Here is an 11374-nt window from a genome sequence, read left to right on the forward strand (position 1 = left end):
GCATGTATACTCAATTACCAGAATAGCACCATACAACAAACCAGAAATCTTTTTTTTCCCGTGTAACTACCGAAACAAGAAACAGTAACAAGAGATACATATTTATGCATCTATTGGCTATAATTTCAAGATGTCAAAATCAGCTCCTTTACTACAAAATGACAGCATGAAGCAAATTCAAGTGCAATGAAATATAAACCAGATCCTCACTTCTAAATGTTTCAGATTAACAATTGAATGCAACCCCTTGCTTGCAGCGGCCAATTCCATCAGCTCCAGCTGTTCATCCTCCATAAGCTCCATGGATTCCTTGGCAATTCTGCGAGCAGCGGCCTTCTCCACTGCAGCTTTCCATCTCTCTGCTTCTTTTTCTCGACAAAGCTCTTCTTTTTGTCTCTTTTTCTCTGCCTTCCAAACAAAAAACCAGAGAAGTTGGTAAAGAAAAGAGAAAAGAAGAGATGCTGCTTAACCAATCAAATAAAGCAAAAGAAACTAACGAGTGAAAAAGCAATATCAAGCTCAAATACTTACCTTAATGGATTCTTTCTGTAAATACTTCTCCCGTCGCTCTGATTCTCGCCTTTGCTCACGTAGCAATCTCTCCTCCCTCTCTCTGCTGTTCACACATCAACCTTTCTTCTTCCTTCCTTCTTTCACGATCAAATCTTTCCATCTCTTTCCTCATTCGTTCCTCAGACTGCAATAGAAAAATACAGGATATCAGTCCATGCCAAAATTTTCTCCACAAAGCTCACATATCCTTAACAGTTAGCACAACTCTTCAAAAAGATTGAAACCTTTGGAAGATGGACTACATCAAGGAAATAGCAGCAAATAACAAATTAAACGTCACACAATCTCCATATGACAAGTAATGACCAACATACTAGAAGGGTTCCTCTTTCTGTACAAAATTGCATATGTGTGGCTTTTCTTTTGATACGGTAACTGACTATTACATAAACATCATTACGGTAACTGACTATTACACATTCTGCAGCAAAATAGCCACCTATCTATACTTCCAATACACAAAAATCTCCTTTATCTTCCCTAGCAAAATATGCTATAATACGAAGTCTTAAACTCACACCTTCCTCCAGCCCCTACATGCTGCTGAATTCTTCCATGTGCACTACCGGGAGCTTAATTGTTTTTGAATTTTGGAATTGTGAGATGACCTTCCACCTTTGTCCTTGTAAGAATTTCTAGAAGCAATGGTCTTCCCTCCTCTATGAACAGCAGCAATTGCTCGCCATCTCTGCTTGTTCAGGCGCTTTTTACCAACTCAGCATCATTCGCATTCTCTTCACTTTCATCCTGCACCAGGTGGAAAAGAAACTCTCATTACTGAGGCTAACAAGAAAGAGCAATAAACAATGATAAGTGATGACTATGGAAAAACTTCTTTAAAAAACTTAACTCACTTTTCATTTTTGATAAACTACGGATGACTCACTATAAACATATGTGAAAAAGCACCAAACACAACAATTAGTAAACACTATACTAGTCCGTTATCCCCTCGAAAAAAAACAGTTGACAGCAACACAATTACTCAAGCTAAAATCGCATGTATTTATCAGCAAAAATTTCGAGAAGCAAATTTCCGAATAGCTCATTTTTGTAAGTTGAAACAAGACCAAATTCTGAGCTGCTAAATTCAAAAGACCTCAAGCCAGAAACTTACTTGAATTAGCCATTCCATCAGACGCCATTAAATGGGATTTTAAAGGAGAACATAGAGAGATGAGTTCATTTTGCAGATAGCTGGCATCTTTCAAAGCTTATTCATCATCGTTGTCTATGAAATTTGTCACAAGTACAGAGACTAAACACTTGAGTATAGTCAGAGGTTCTCAAACAAGGAACCCAAGCCCCAAACTATCAAAATGGGCCTGAGCATCATAGAACACAACAAAGGTAGATCGAACTTCAAGATATCCGCAAGCCAGAATGTCTTCAATGTGATTCATATTACTCAACCTTCATGCTTATGTTGATAATCAAAAGTGCTGCCATGCACTATCCAAGACTACATAGCTAGTGGGCGAAAGCCAGACCTAATGCCTAAAAATTTCACCATATATACTTACCTCATTGAAGTGTGCCTCACAACAAGGTTTGCTGAGTTATCCTTCACATCTTTGTCTATTTTCTTTGATTTCCTCCTCATTTCCTTCTACAATGTGCCCTGGCTGATCATACAAATAGCAGGATTAGGCTATAATACTGAGTGAGTCAGCACATTAGACTTTAAAATAAATTTTAAGGTGGATCTCAACTGACTGCCAGAAAATTAATACTGCATCCTCCAGTTAACCATCCAGGAAACAAACCAGGAAATTCCCAAACGAAAATATAAAACATGACTTCATCTTATCCAGTGAAAAGTCACTCAAGTGCTCCAATAGTCTTAAAAGATCTGCTCAGTTTTTGAAAATAAAGCACAGCGAACAACATAGCTTCCAGTAAAAAGAGGAAATCTCATGCCCTGATGTTATAGGTTTCACAAAGTTTCAGCAATGTTGATTTTCAGGCCTATCACAGCGAATGCTCTGATACTAGTACCTTATCCAGCAGATGCAAAGAGTCAACATCACTCATGATTGTTTCATCCATTCCAGCACTATCTTCTTCATCATCATAACATATATCCTGGTCCTTTTCTTCTTCAACAAACTATATCAAAGGAATCCAATAAGAGAATGTTAATATCGCATCATGGACAATGCACACTTACAATACTCAATCAATGACACGCTAGGGATGAACTTTTGATTAATGTGTCAACTAGTTGCACAAAATTCTCCAGGGCAAGATGTAATTGGTTCCAGAAAATTTGTATATGCTGTTTTCATTTACATTTCAGAATGCGGCAGCTTCAAAAACACGTTTGGAAAGACATTGGAAATTATTTTACAACAAAGACGATGGAAAGCATGTTATGAATGAAAAAAGAGTTCAAAGCTGAAAATGACATTTTGGTGTATCCAGTATTTATTCATTCTAACAAAAGCACAGATCTTTGGAAGGAAAAAGAAATATTCTATTTTACAGCTTTGATGGAATACAAGTATATACTCCCATTTTTCATCCCGTTAGAGAATTTTCATTTTCATTCACATGTTTCCAAGCAAACAGAAAACAAAAATTAAAATACTAGCCATAGTACTTCCACTTCCACTTCCAATCAAGGAAATCAAGGACCAAACATGCAAAGCCAGGAACCACAATGCAGGCAATTGGCGAGATATTATTTTGGCTTTCAGATGCAAGAGCATGAAGATAATCATGAGAAAAGAAGCTGACAGAAGCCAAGAATGACAAAGAGTAAAATCCATGGAAGGAATAAGACGAAATAGTTATAGAGGATAGAATATTTTTCAAAAGACTTTTACCAACTAGACACTGTCCTACATCAGGACTTTAAAATAGAAAAGACAACCAGATTAGCATATCTCTAATTAGTGTGTCAGGCTTACTGGTGTTGCATTAGATTGATAGGCTAAGCATTTGCAAATCTAAACAAAATCAATCAACAATCTTAGAAAGTTTCAGCATCAGGTCAGAAACATGGTGCAGGTAGAATTTCCAAAAACCGGGAACTAGACCGCATTGAATATGATAGGTGGCAGAAGATATATGAACAGAGATCTTCACTAAACACTAAGAGATGGGAGCTTTTCATTCCTGTGGTCAGTAAAATAATGATACCGGTACATAATCCCTGCAAAAAATTTGAAAGTAATTACTAACAACCTGCTTGAATTAAACCAAAAGCCTTCAGCCTCTGGCACAAGACCAAAAGAAATGTTTGCACATGTACACATCCTTAAACTCTCGAATCTGCAAAAAGAATATAAGTGGGCTACAATAAGTCCACTAGTACACATCCAAGCTCAATTCTGCAGGAAGAAACAGAGCAAGAGACGGAGGACTCACGATCATCAGAGCAGTAATGGACTCATTCATCCACCGGTTCTATTTCAAGAGATGACCGATCACAATGCAAGCAAGGAGGAGCGCCACGAACAGGTTCAAGGACACCACGGACGTATGATCCAAGGTGGACAGCGTCTGCAGCAAAATAGAGTAGACAAAATAACTAATCAGAGAATTTTTAGATATCTTTAGAAAACAGTAAAAGAGCGCGCAGAGAGAAGCGAGTGAGCGCCGAAGCAGGGGCGCATGCTTCGTCGACGACAGCGGGGGAACGGCCGCTCCACAAACGCAGAGCAGCAACGAGCGCGGTGAGAGGAGAGAGTAAGCACCGGAGCGGACACCTCCTTCGTCGGCTCAGGCGGGGAACGGCCACATCACGAACGCCGGAACAAACGTAGCAACGAGCACGAAGAGAGAAGCGAGCGAGCGCCAGTGCAGGGGCGGCAGTAGTGTGGTTCGTCGGGACGGCGGGGTTAGGCGCCGCTTGATGCACGGCGGAGCCGTAACGATCGCGGAGAGAATTTGGGATTCAAAATTTTAAACCCTAGCAAAGGGGAAGAAGGCAAAGGATCGAGTTGGCCCCCGCGTGGCGCCGCGTGAGTGGTGGGGACACCTACACGTATACAGAAAATTCTCCAATCAAACACTTCCTCTGATTTGCGCTGTCGCTTTCGCTTTGCATGAGCCATGAAGATTTTCCTCTGCGACGTCTCTCGCTTCTCCAGCTTTAGAAAAAGCGAACATTGCCGTCCTCTTTTCTCTCGCTCCTATCGCCGCCGCCACCACCACCACCCCGAGAGCAACTCCGCCCACCCCAGCCCCCGCCCGGTGTTCCCCAATGGCCTCCTCCTTTGCAGCCGCCCACCGCCGCCTCTGTCCCCGCGTCAAGGTGGTCACTGTCGTGGGGGCCACCGGGTGTGGCAAGTCCCGCCTCTCCATCGACGTCGCCTCCCACTTCACTTCCGAGGTCATCAACTCTGACAAGATGCAACTCTACCGGGGCCTTGACATCACCACTAACAAGATCCCCTGGCCGACCGCCGCGGCGTCCGCCACCACCTCCTCAGCTCCTTCGACCCGAACGATGGCGAGATGACCCCGTCGCAGTTCCGCTTCCACGGCGACGCAGCCATCTCCGGCGTCGCCTCCTGCGGGAAGCTTCCCTTCCTCGTCGGCGGTTCCAACTCCTTCATCCACGCTCTCCTGGCGGATCGGTTCGACCCGGAGGCAGACCCGTTCGGCCGGCTTGGCTCGCTGGCGAGCCCAAAGCTGAGGTACGACTGTTGCTTTCTGTGGGTCGACGTGTCGCCGCCCGTCCTGGCGGAGTACCAGTCGAAGCGGGTGGACAAAATGCTCGACATGGGCGCGTTTGATGAACTCGCCGGATACTACGACCTCCGCCGGACTGATCCGGAGGGTTGGACCGGGCTGAGGAAGGCCATAGGCGTGGCCGAGTTCGACCGTTATTTCAAGAAGTACCCGCCGCCGGGGGGGGTGTGCCCGGCCAGCCCGTGGCGGTGGGAGGATGCGAGGAAGCGGGACGACGATCCGGTGCGGCAGGGTGCCTACAAGGAGGCGGTGTGGGAAATAAAGAAGAATGCGTGCCAGCTGGCGAAGCGGCAGATTGAGAAGATCCAGCGGCTGAGAGGGCGCGGGTGGGAACTCCGTAAGCTGGACGCGACGGAAGTGGTCCAGCTGGCGATGGCGGCCGAGGAGGAGGGAGGCAGCTGCGTCAGGTGGCAGGGCGTTTGGAACAGGCAGGTCGTTGGGCGGAGCTTGAACATCGTCAGGCGGTTCTTGCGCGAGTAGGTGTCGTTTTCTCGTCCTTGATTAGGGATTTGGTTGAGAAGATGAAGATGAAGATGAAGAAATGAATCAAGATACAGAGGAATCAGCAAAGGAAATACTTCGAATCACTCTATTTTCATATGATTGTAATACAAAGTTTCTGTATATCAATGACAGCTTATGAATACAAAATCCTCTGTTTTACATCCCCTGTTTTCTGTCTCTCTATCACAGCACGTATCAGCTATACAATGCAGAGCATCCATTGATGATTGCTCTCTAAGCTCTATCTCTCTATTTTGCTTCTATCTTCGCTTCCTTCTTCATCGAAGAAGAAGAAGACTACTTATATTAGAATAGAACAACAAACTGAATACAACTAACTGTTTCTTAATTTGTTTCACCACTCTAAACCGAATAATAGCGCACGTGTGTCAGTTGAGATCTACACGACTTGGCGATCCACATCTTCTTTATTTCAGGCTTTCTTAATCATTGATAACAATCCATGTTTGCCTTCATCACGAGCTCTTCACCGTTGATCATCAGCTCATTGTTAATTTCCTGTTTTTGTTTTTCCCACGTGTTCTTTGCTTCACTTTGCTGCTCCGTATAACTCTTTCTCTTCATAGTTCTTTCTCTTCCAGCATCAGTGTTATCTGCTGAATTTATAGTGGCTGAGTGAGACTTTGTTCCTATATGCTGAACACTTTTGGTTTCTTCTTCTTCTTCTTCTTCTTCTTCTTCTTCTTCGCTCACAAATCATGAACTAAAACCCTTATTAACGTCTTGATTAGGACGTGGGTCATGAATAGACCCTTATTAATAATGGAAGAAGCTCATTTCGGTAATATGTTTCTTCTAGCTCTTTTCGGTAACGATAATGCTTCTTCTTATTACGTGCATCATAAATTGCAAGAAAATTGCAGCACTGAACACTAGCTAGAGTTTTGATAACCTAGAGTCTATCATTTCCAGATGTGCTTTTGGACGCTATCTAGATGAAACACAACAGATTAGGCGATTTTTCGCGATGATATCGGTAGTAAAGTGTTTGCATGTCCATGCATTTGCTGATTATCCTATTCGATAGCTTAACAAGTGTTTCGGACCTTGATTGGCATGCTTCTTCCAAGATGATGCTTAAAAAGTGATCAAGAAGATGATCAAAGGTGGTAATCAGCATGGTTGGGTCGAGCCGTGATCATAAGAAGAAGATGTTGCAATCCTAGAGGTACCTTTTATCATCTAGGTTTACGACTCGACCCGACCATGATGATTACCACCTTTTGTCATCTTCTTCCAAAAGAAATCAAGCACCATGATTACCTTTCAGCATTTTCGTAATGACGATGCTTTGCCAAAATGACCTTCTTCCAAAGAAAAAAGCGAAGTTGGATTTTTGCTTTTGGGGTAGACTCGGAGGCATTATAACCAACGAAGTTGGACGTTAATAACGGACGTGGGTCATGAATAGACCTTTATTAATAATGGAAGAAGCTCATTTTGGATTACCGTGTGGTGACCTTACCCTTGTGATGCACCACCTAAGAATTCAACTAATATATCATTAAGCCTAATTTTAACTCGGGCTCTTCTAAACCCATATCAATTCGTAACTTAGGATTCATGTTCTTCAGGTACGTTTGGTTTAACTTTCTCAAGGGACTTTCAGCCTGTAAAGTTTCTTGGAGAAATACTGGGGTGCAAAGAGCTTTCAGTCAAATACTGGTATTGGAAAAACTAAAAATCCAATGCTGATGGGGACTAATTTTAGGCTTTTAGTATTTGACCAAATGCTGATTTTTTTTTTTCAAAACTACTATCACAAACTTTTTTAGTTTTTCGATTTTACCTCTTATTGTTCTAAAACTACATTTACCTTCACTAGAGTTGACAAAGAGTTTAAGATTTTTTAATAAAAAAGAAAAATGAAATCGAAAAGTCCTTTATAAAAAAAGACCTACCAAATACTCTTTATGCCAAAATAACTTTGCAAATGATTTTTTACCAAATGCAATTTGCATTTTCCCAAAGTCCTTTAAGCCAAATATATTTATGTTTCTCCAAGAACCATTTCCAAAGTTGAACCAAATGCAACCTTAATAGGCAAATCATTTTCAATATGGAGTCGTCATCAATCAGTTATGGTAGATTGATTGTAAAATAACATGAAAAATATTTTACTTCTACGAACTAAATATTTTAAGTACATGAATTTAATTATACTAGATTTCTCCTATACCTTTTTAATTCATTCTTTTTACGATTAAAATATTTGACAAATAGTTTAAATTCATTTTATTACTTCCTAACATATAAGATGATCATACACATGTGTAAATCATCAATTTATTACTAAATAAAGTAATAAATAAATTGCATGTCTTACCTCATAAATCATTGACGATTGCCTAAAGCTCGGGCCTTTTTTGACTGGTAACTTGGTAAGGCGTCGCCGCATTCCTCGAGATCTTGGGAGAAGGAGATTCGAGGGCTGCGCAGACCAGAGCTGGATATCTCCGAGCAAACGTGGATCGCCATCACCGGACCACTATCCTGTCGCGCGGAGCAACAGATCGAAAATTTTCCGTCTCTACTACTTTCCCCAGATAAGTGTTGCCTAAAGTTTTGAGGTCGGTCAGCTGGGGCCCACAGTCTCTCTTTCCCAGATTTTCTTTTTTTCATCTCCTCTCGAGATAAAATGTAAACGCCTTTCGACGTGACGTTTTTCCCTTTTCCCCTTTTAATTTTTCCTCCTTTTTTGACCGCACTTAATTTATTCGTAATCAAACTCCCCGCTTTTTTAAATATCCACTTTTAACTTGGATTACAATAATAACAATAACGAGAGCAAGTCCGTTGAGGCTCGAACAGTTTTTTAGTACAAAAGAAAAGAGAGAAGAAAAACCAATATATATGTATGTATGTATGTATATTATATATTAAAAGAAGAGTAATGCTAGGCTTTAGAGTTGATTTATAAAATAGATTTATCAAGTGATGTGTACAATACATTGTGTGTGTGGTTTTTTTAACAAGCGGGTTCTAATCATGAATTAAGAACAGCTCGACGTATGGCAATTTTGTAAGCCAGGCAGATGAGTCAAGCGATTTTCATGTAAGAAGGATCTAACCACTACTCTTCTTGATTTTTTCATATAAGAACACCAGGGATTCCTTCTCCACTTTTTAAGAGTTTGTTTGAACAAAGATGTGTCTCAAAATGTCAACTAACTGCTTTTATGGATAGGTGTCTTAATTTCAATACTATTTTTGTCAAGAAAATATCCACCATTTTTCTTTTCGGACTTTTACAAATGGATTTTTTAAGTTATGTGCATCTATTGCAAAGGGAAAGAGGTAATTACACGAGTTCAAACTCAAACTTCAACTTGTTGTTCAATTAGAAATAACTTCACCATCAATTTATTTTTTTCTCATTTTTATTTTCAATGGAGTGGTCGAGAATGTAATAAAATTTGTGCTTTTTCCATATCCTTATTTAAATAGACAAATGGTTTCATGGGAAAGTTTATAGGAGTGGAATTGTCATTTTACTATGGATGTTATCACTTCCATTGGGGTCTATTTGCATCACATTTTTTTTTTTTTGTACTTCAAATCTTCGTTCGCCACTTTCATTGATTTGGCCTCATTCATCCATGGTTATGTCCATGGTTATGTCTTTTGAATGCGCCACAAAACGCGAGGTGGAAAAGAGGTGGAGAAGTGATCGAAAAGGTATTAAAGAGAGAATCACGGTTGTGCCACCTTTTTGAAAAAATGCAAGTCGCCGTACTCTCCAGCAGGCCATCCTCCGCGGATTGGACACTTATAAGTTGTCACATCTAGTGACTGCGTTCCATCTTAATGGGGGATGATTAAGCCTTTTTGATTAAGCCCTAATTAATTATGAGATCAAGCGCTCTTTTCTTCTTCCTTTACGGGAGGAAACGACATGAGTGGAAGCAATGGTTGTCCCCCCTGTCCTTTGTGCGTTCCGTGCATTTGAGGCTCACAGAGGTGGAGGTGGTCTTTATCTGGAAGAGATTTTATGCTTTTTGCCTAAATTTGACAAGATTTTGCATGGTTATCATACACCACCCAGCTACATCGATATCGATGAGGTGATTGAGGTTTGAAAAATCAACAAGTATTTAAATTACTGGCGATAGATGGAACATGCAATAGTAGGAATAGTACATGTAAGGTGCTCTTGCTACTTCTCTTGTCGCACTAGCGGGATGATGCTTCTACGGAGGTGGTGTAAAAAGAATGTCAAAGCTTCAAAAGTATTCACGGTCCTAGTCCGACGAAAGACGCAAAGACAAGTAACATGAGAATAATAAAGTGGGAGGAGAGCCCACCCCGAGATTACCTGCTTGTAGAGCATTGAAAATGGTGTTTTGGAGACGAGAACGTTCTCGTCCGATCCCACTTTCCATCGTACCGATTAGGAAAAAGGGCTGGACCCACATCGAGACCTACCACTGAGATACTCGATTTGTGCCACAGCCATCGTTTACTCTTGAATTGAGTCAGTTGTTGCCTCATTTCCTAATCCGAGTAAGAGTAAAGTCGGTTGGGCGGGGGGATCCTTGTGCCCGCCATTCGAGTCGAATAACGCCGCCGGAGCTACAAACGTAGCATGCAAGCAAGTCTCTTTGACCATTAGTAGCCATGAATTCACACGGTAAATCTGGCTAAAAAGTCCATTACGTCCTCTTCCTAAATCAGCGTTCGAAACATGGTGCCTGATCCTATGCGTTCCCAATTACCAAGAAAAACGATAATGAGTGGCTACAGACTTAGCTACGTGGCCTAAATGTTGAAGGCTCGGAAGGGATGGAGATGGGACGGTGGGGGCGTTCAAATTTGTAGGACCCACGAAACTAGGATGCTTTTTAATTAAACATCACTCAGTTTCGGTGTCCGGTGTCTAGAACCCTACCCATTCATACCCAGTTTGTAAATGCCTATAGAGAAGAAAAAAAAGAAAGAATCTGACTCCTTCAATTTGGAAAATGAATCATTTAAAGATCATTTTTCGAAAAATTAATTGAAAGAAATGCGGGGCAAATAAGGTTGTTTTTTGAAATTTGTTGACAAATTGATATTATAACTTATAAATGGATGCTTGATGATGTCTCATTTGCCTGCATATAGATTTGGTATTTATAATTCACTTTGCTCAACAAAAAATAGTTCCAACAAGTCAAAGCATTATTGAAGACTCATTGTTTAATTCAACTGAAAAGCATGCATAAATACATGAATGTCAATCATCCAAGTGTCTTTATTTTTGAAAAGATGTAGTTGGAATTAGATACCGCTTGATCCCTTAATTAAGAAAAAGAGAGATTCTTAATATGCAAAATTGGATATATACAAAAGTACATCCTAATTAATTTTTTTATATAATCTAAATGCACGAGCATGGAAACTCAGCTATTTAGAGATTCATCGAACATATAACAAGTTTTATAAATTGGTTAAATTTAAACTTTTGAGTTGTGCAAGCGACCTTTAACCAAAAGCAGTATGTATGGTTATTAAAGCTTTGATGAAGGGGCTTGTCAGATGGTCCAAAACGATATTTTTTTTTTTTTTTTGGCCCCCTTAAAGAGGCGTAAAGGAT

General features: G+C 40.8%; 1 long non-coding RNA gene and 1 other non-coding gene across 6 annotated transcripts; one reads left to right on the top strand and one right to left on the bottom strand.

Annotated features, from left to right (window-relative positions):
• Positions 1 to 38: 38 nt before the first annotated feature.
• Positions 39 to 4484, bottom strand: LOC104437606. Of its 5 annotated transcripts, none has more exons than XR_001985918.2 (8): positions 4275 to 4484; positions 3946 to 4080; positions 2572 to 2682; positions 2097 to 2198; positions 1691 to 1804; positions 1094 to 1320; positions 532 to 697; positions 39 to 408 (listed from the first exon to the last, which is right to left on the bottom strand). It is a non-coding gene; the product is annotated as an uncharacterized LOC104437606 (long non-coding RNA). The 5 variants fall into 5 exon arrangements; XR_005549187.1 differs by lacking the exon at positions 1691 to 1804 and adding an exon at positions 3718 to 3730 and having other exon boundaries at positions 4275 to 4483; XR_724428.3 differs by lacking the exon at positions 1691 to 1804 and having other exon boundaries at positions 4287 to 4483.
• A 299-nt stretch (positions 4485 to 4783) lies between these two features.
• LOC104439816 lies at positions 4784 to 5754 on the top strand. The gene has a single exon (XR_005549743.1). It is a non-coding gene; the product is annotated as an adenylate isopentenyltransferase (transcript).
• Positions 5755 to 11374: the final 5620 nt, after the last annotated feature.

This window comes from Eucalyptus grandis, chromosome 3 (assembly GCF_016545825.1).
Source record: "Eucalyptus grandis isolate ANBG69807.140 chromosome 3, ASM1654582v1, whole genome shotgun sequence".
NCBI lineage: Eukaryota > Viridiplantae > Streptophyta > Magnoliopsida > Myrtales > Myrtaceae > Eucalyptus > Eucalyptus grandis.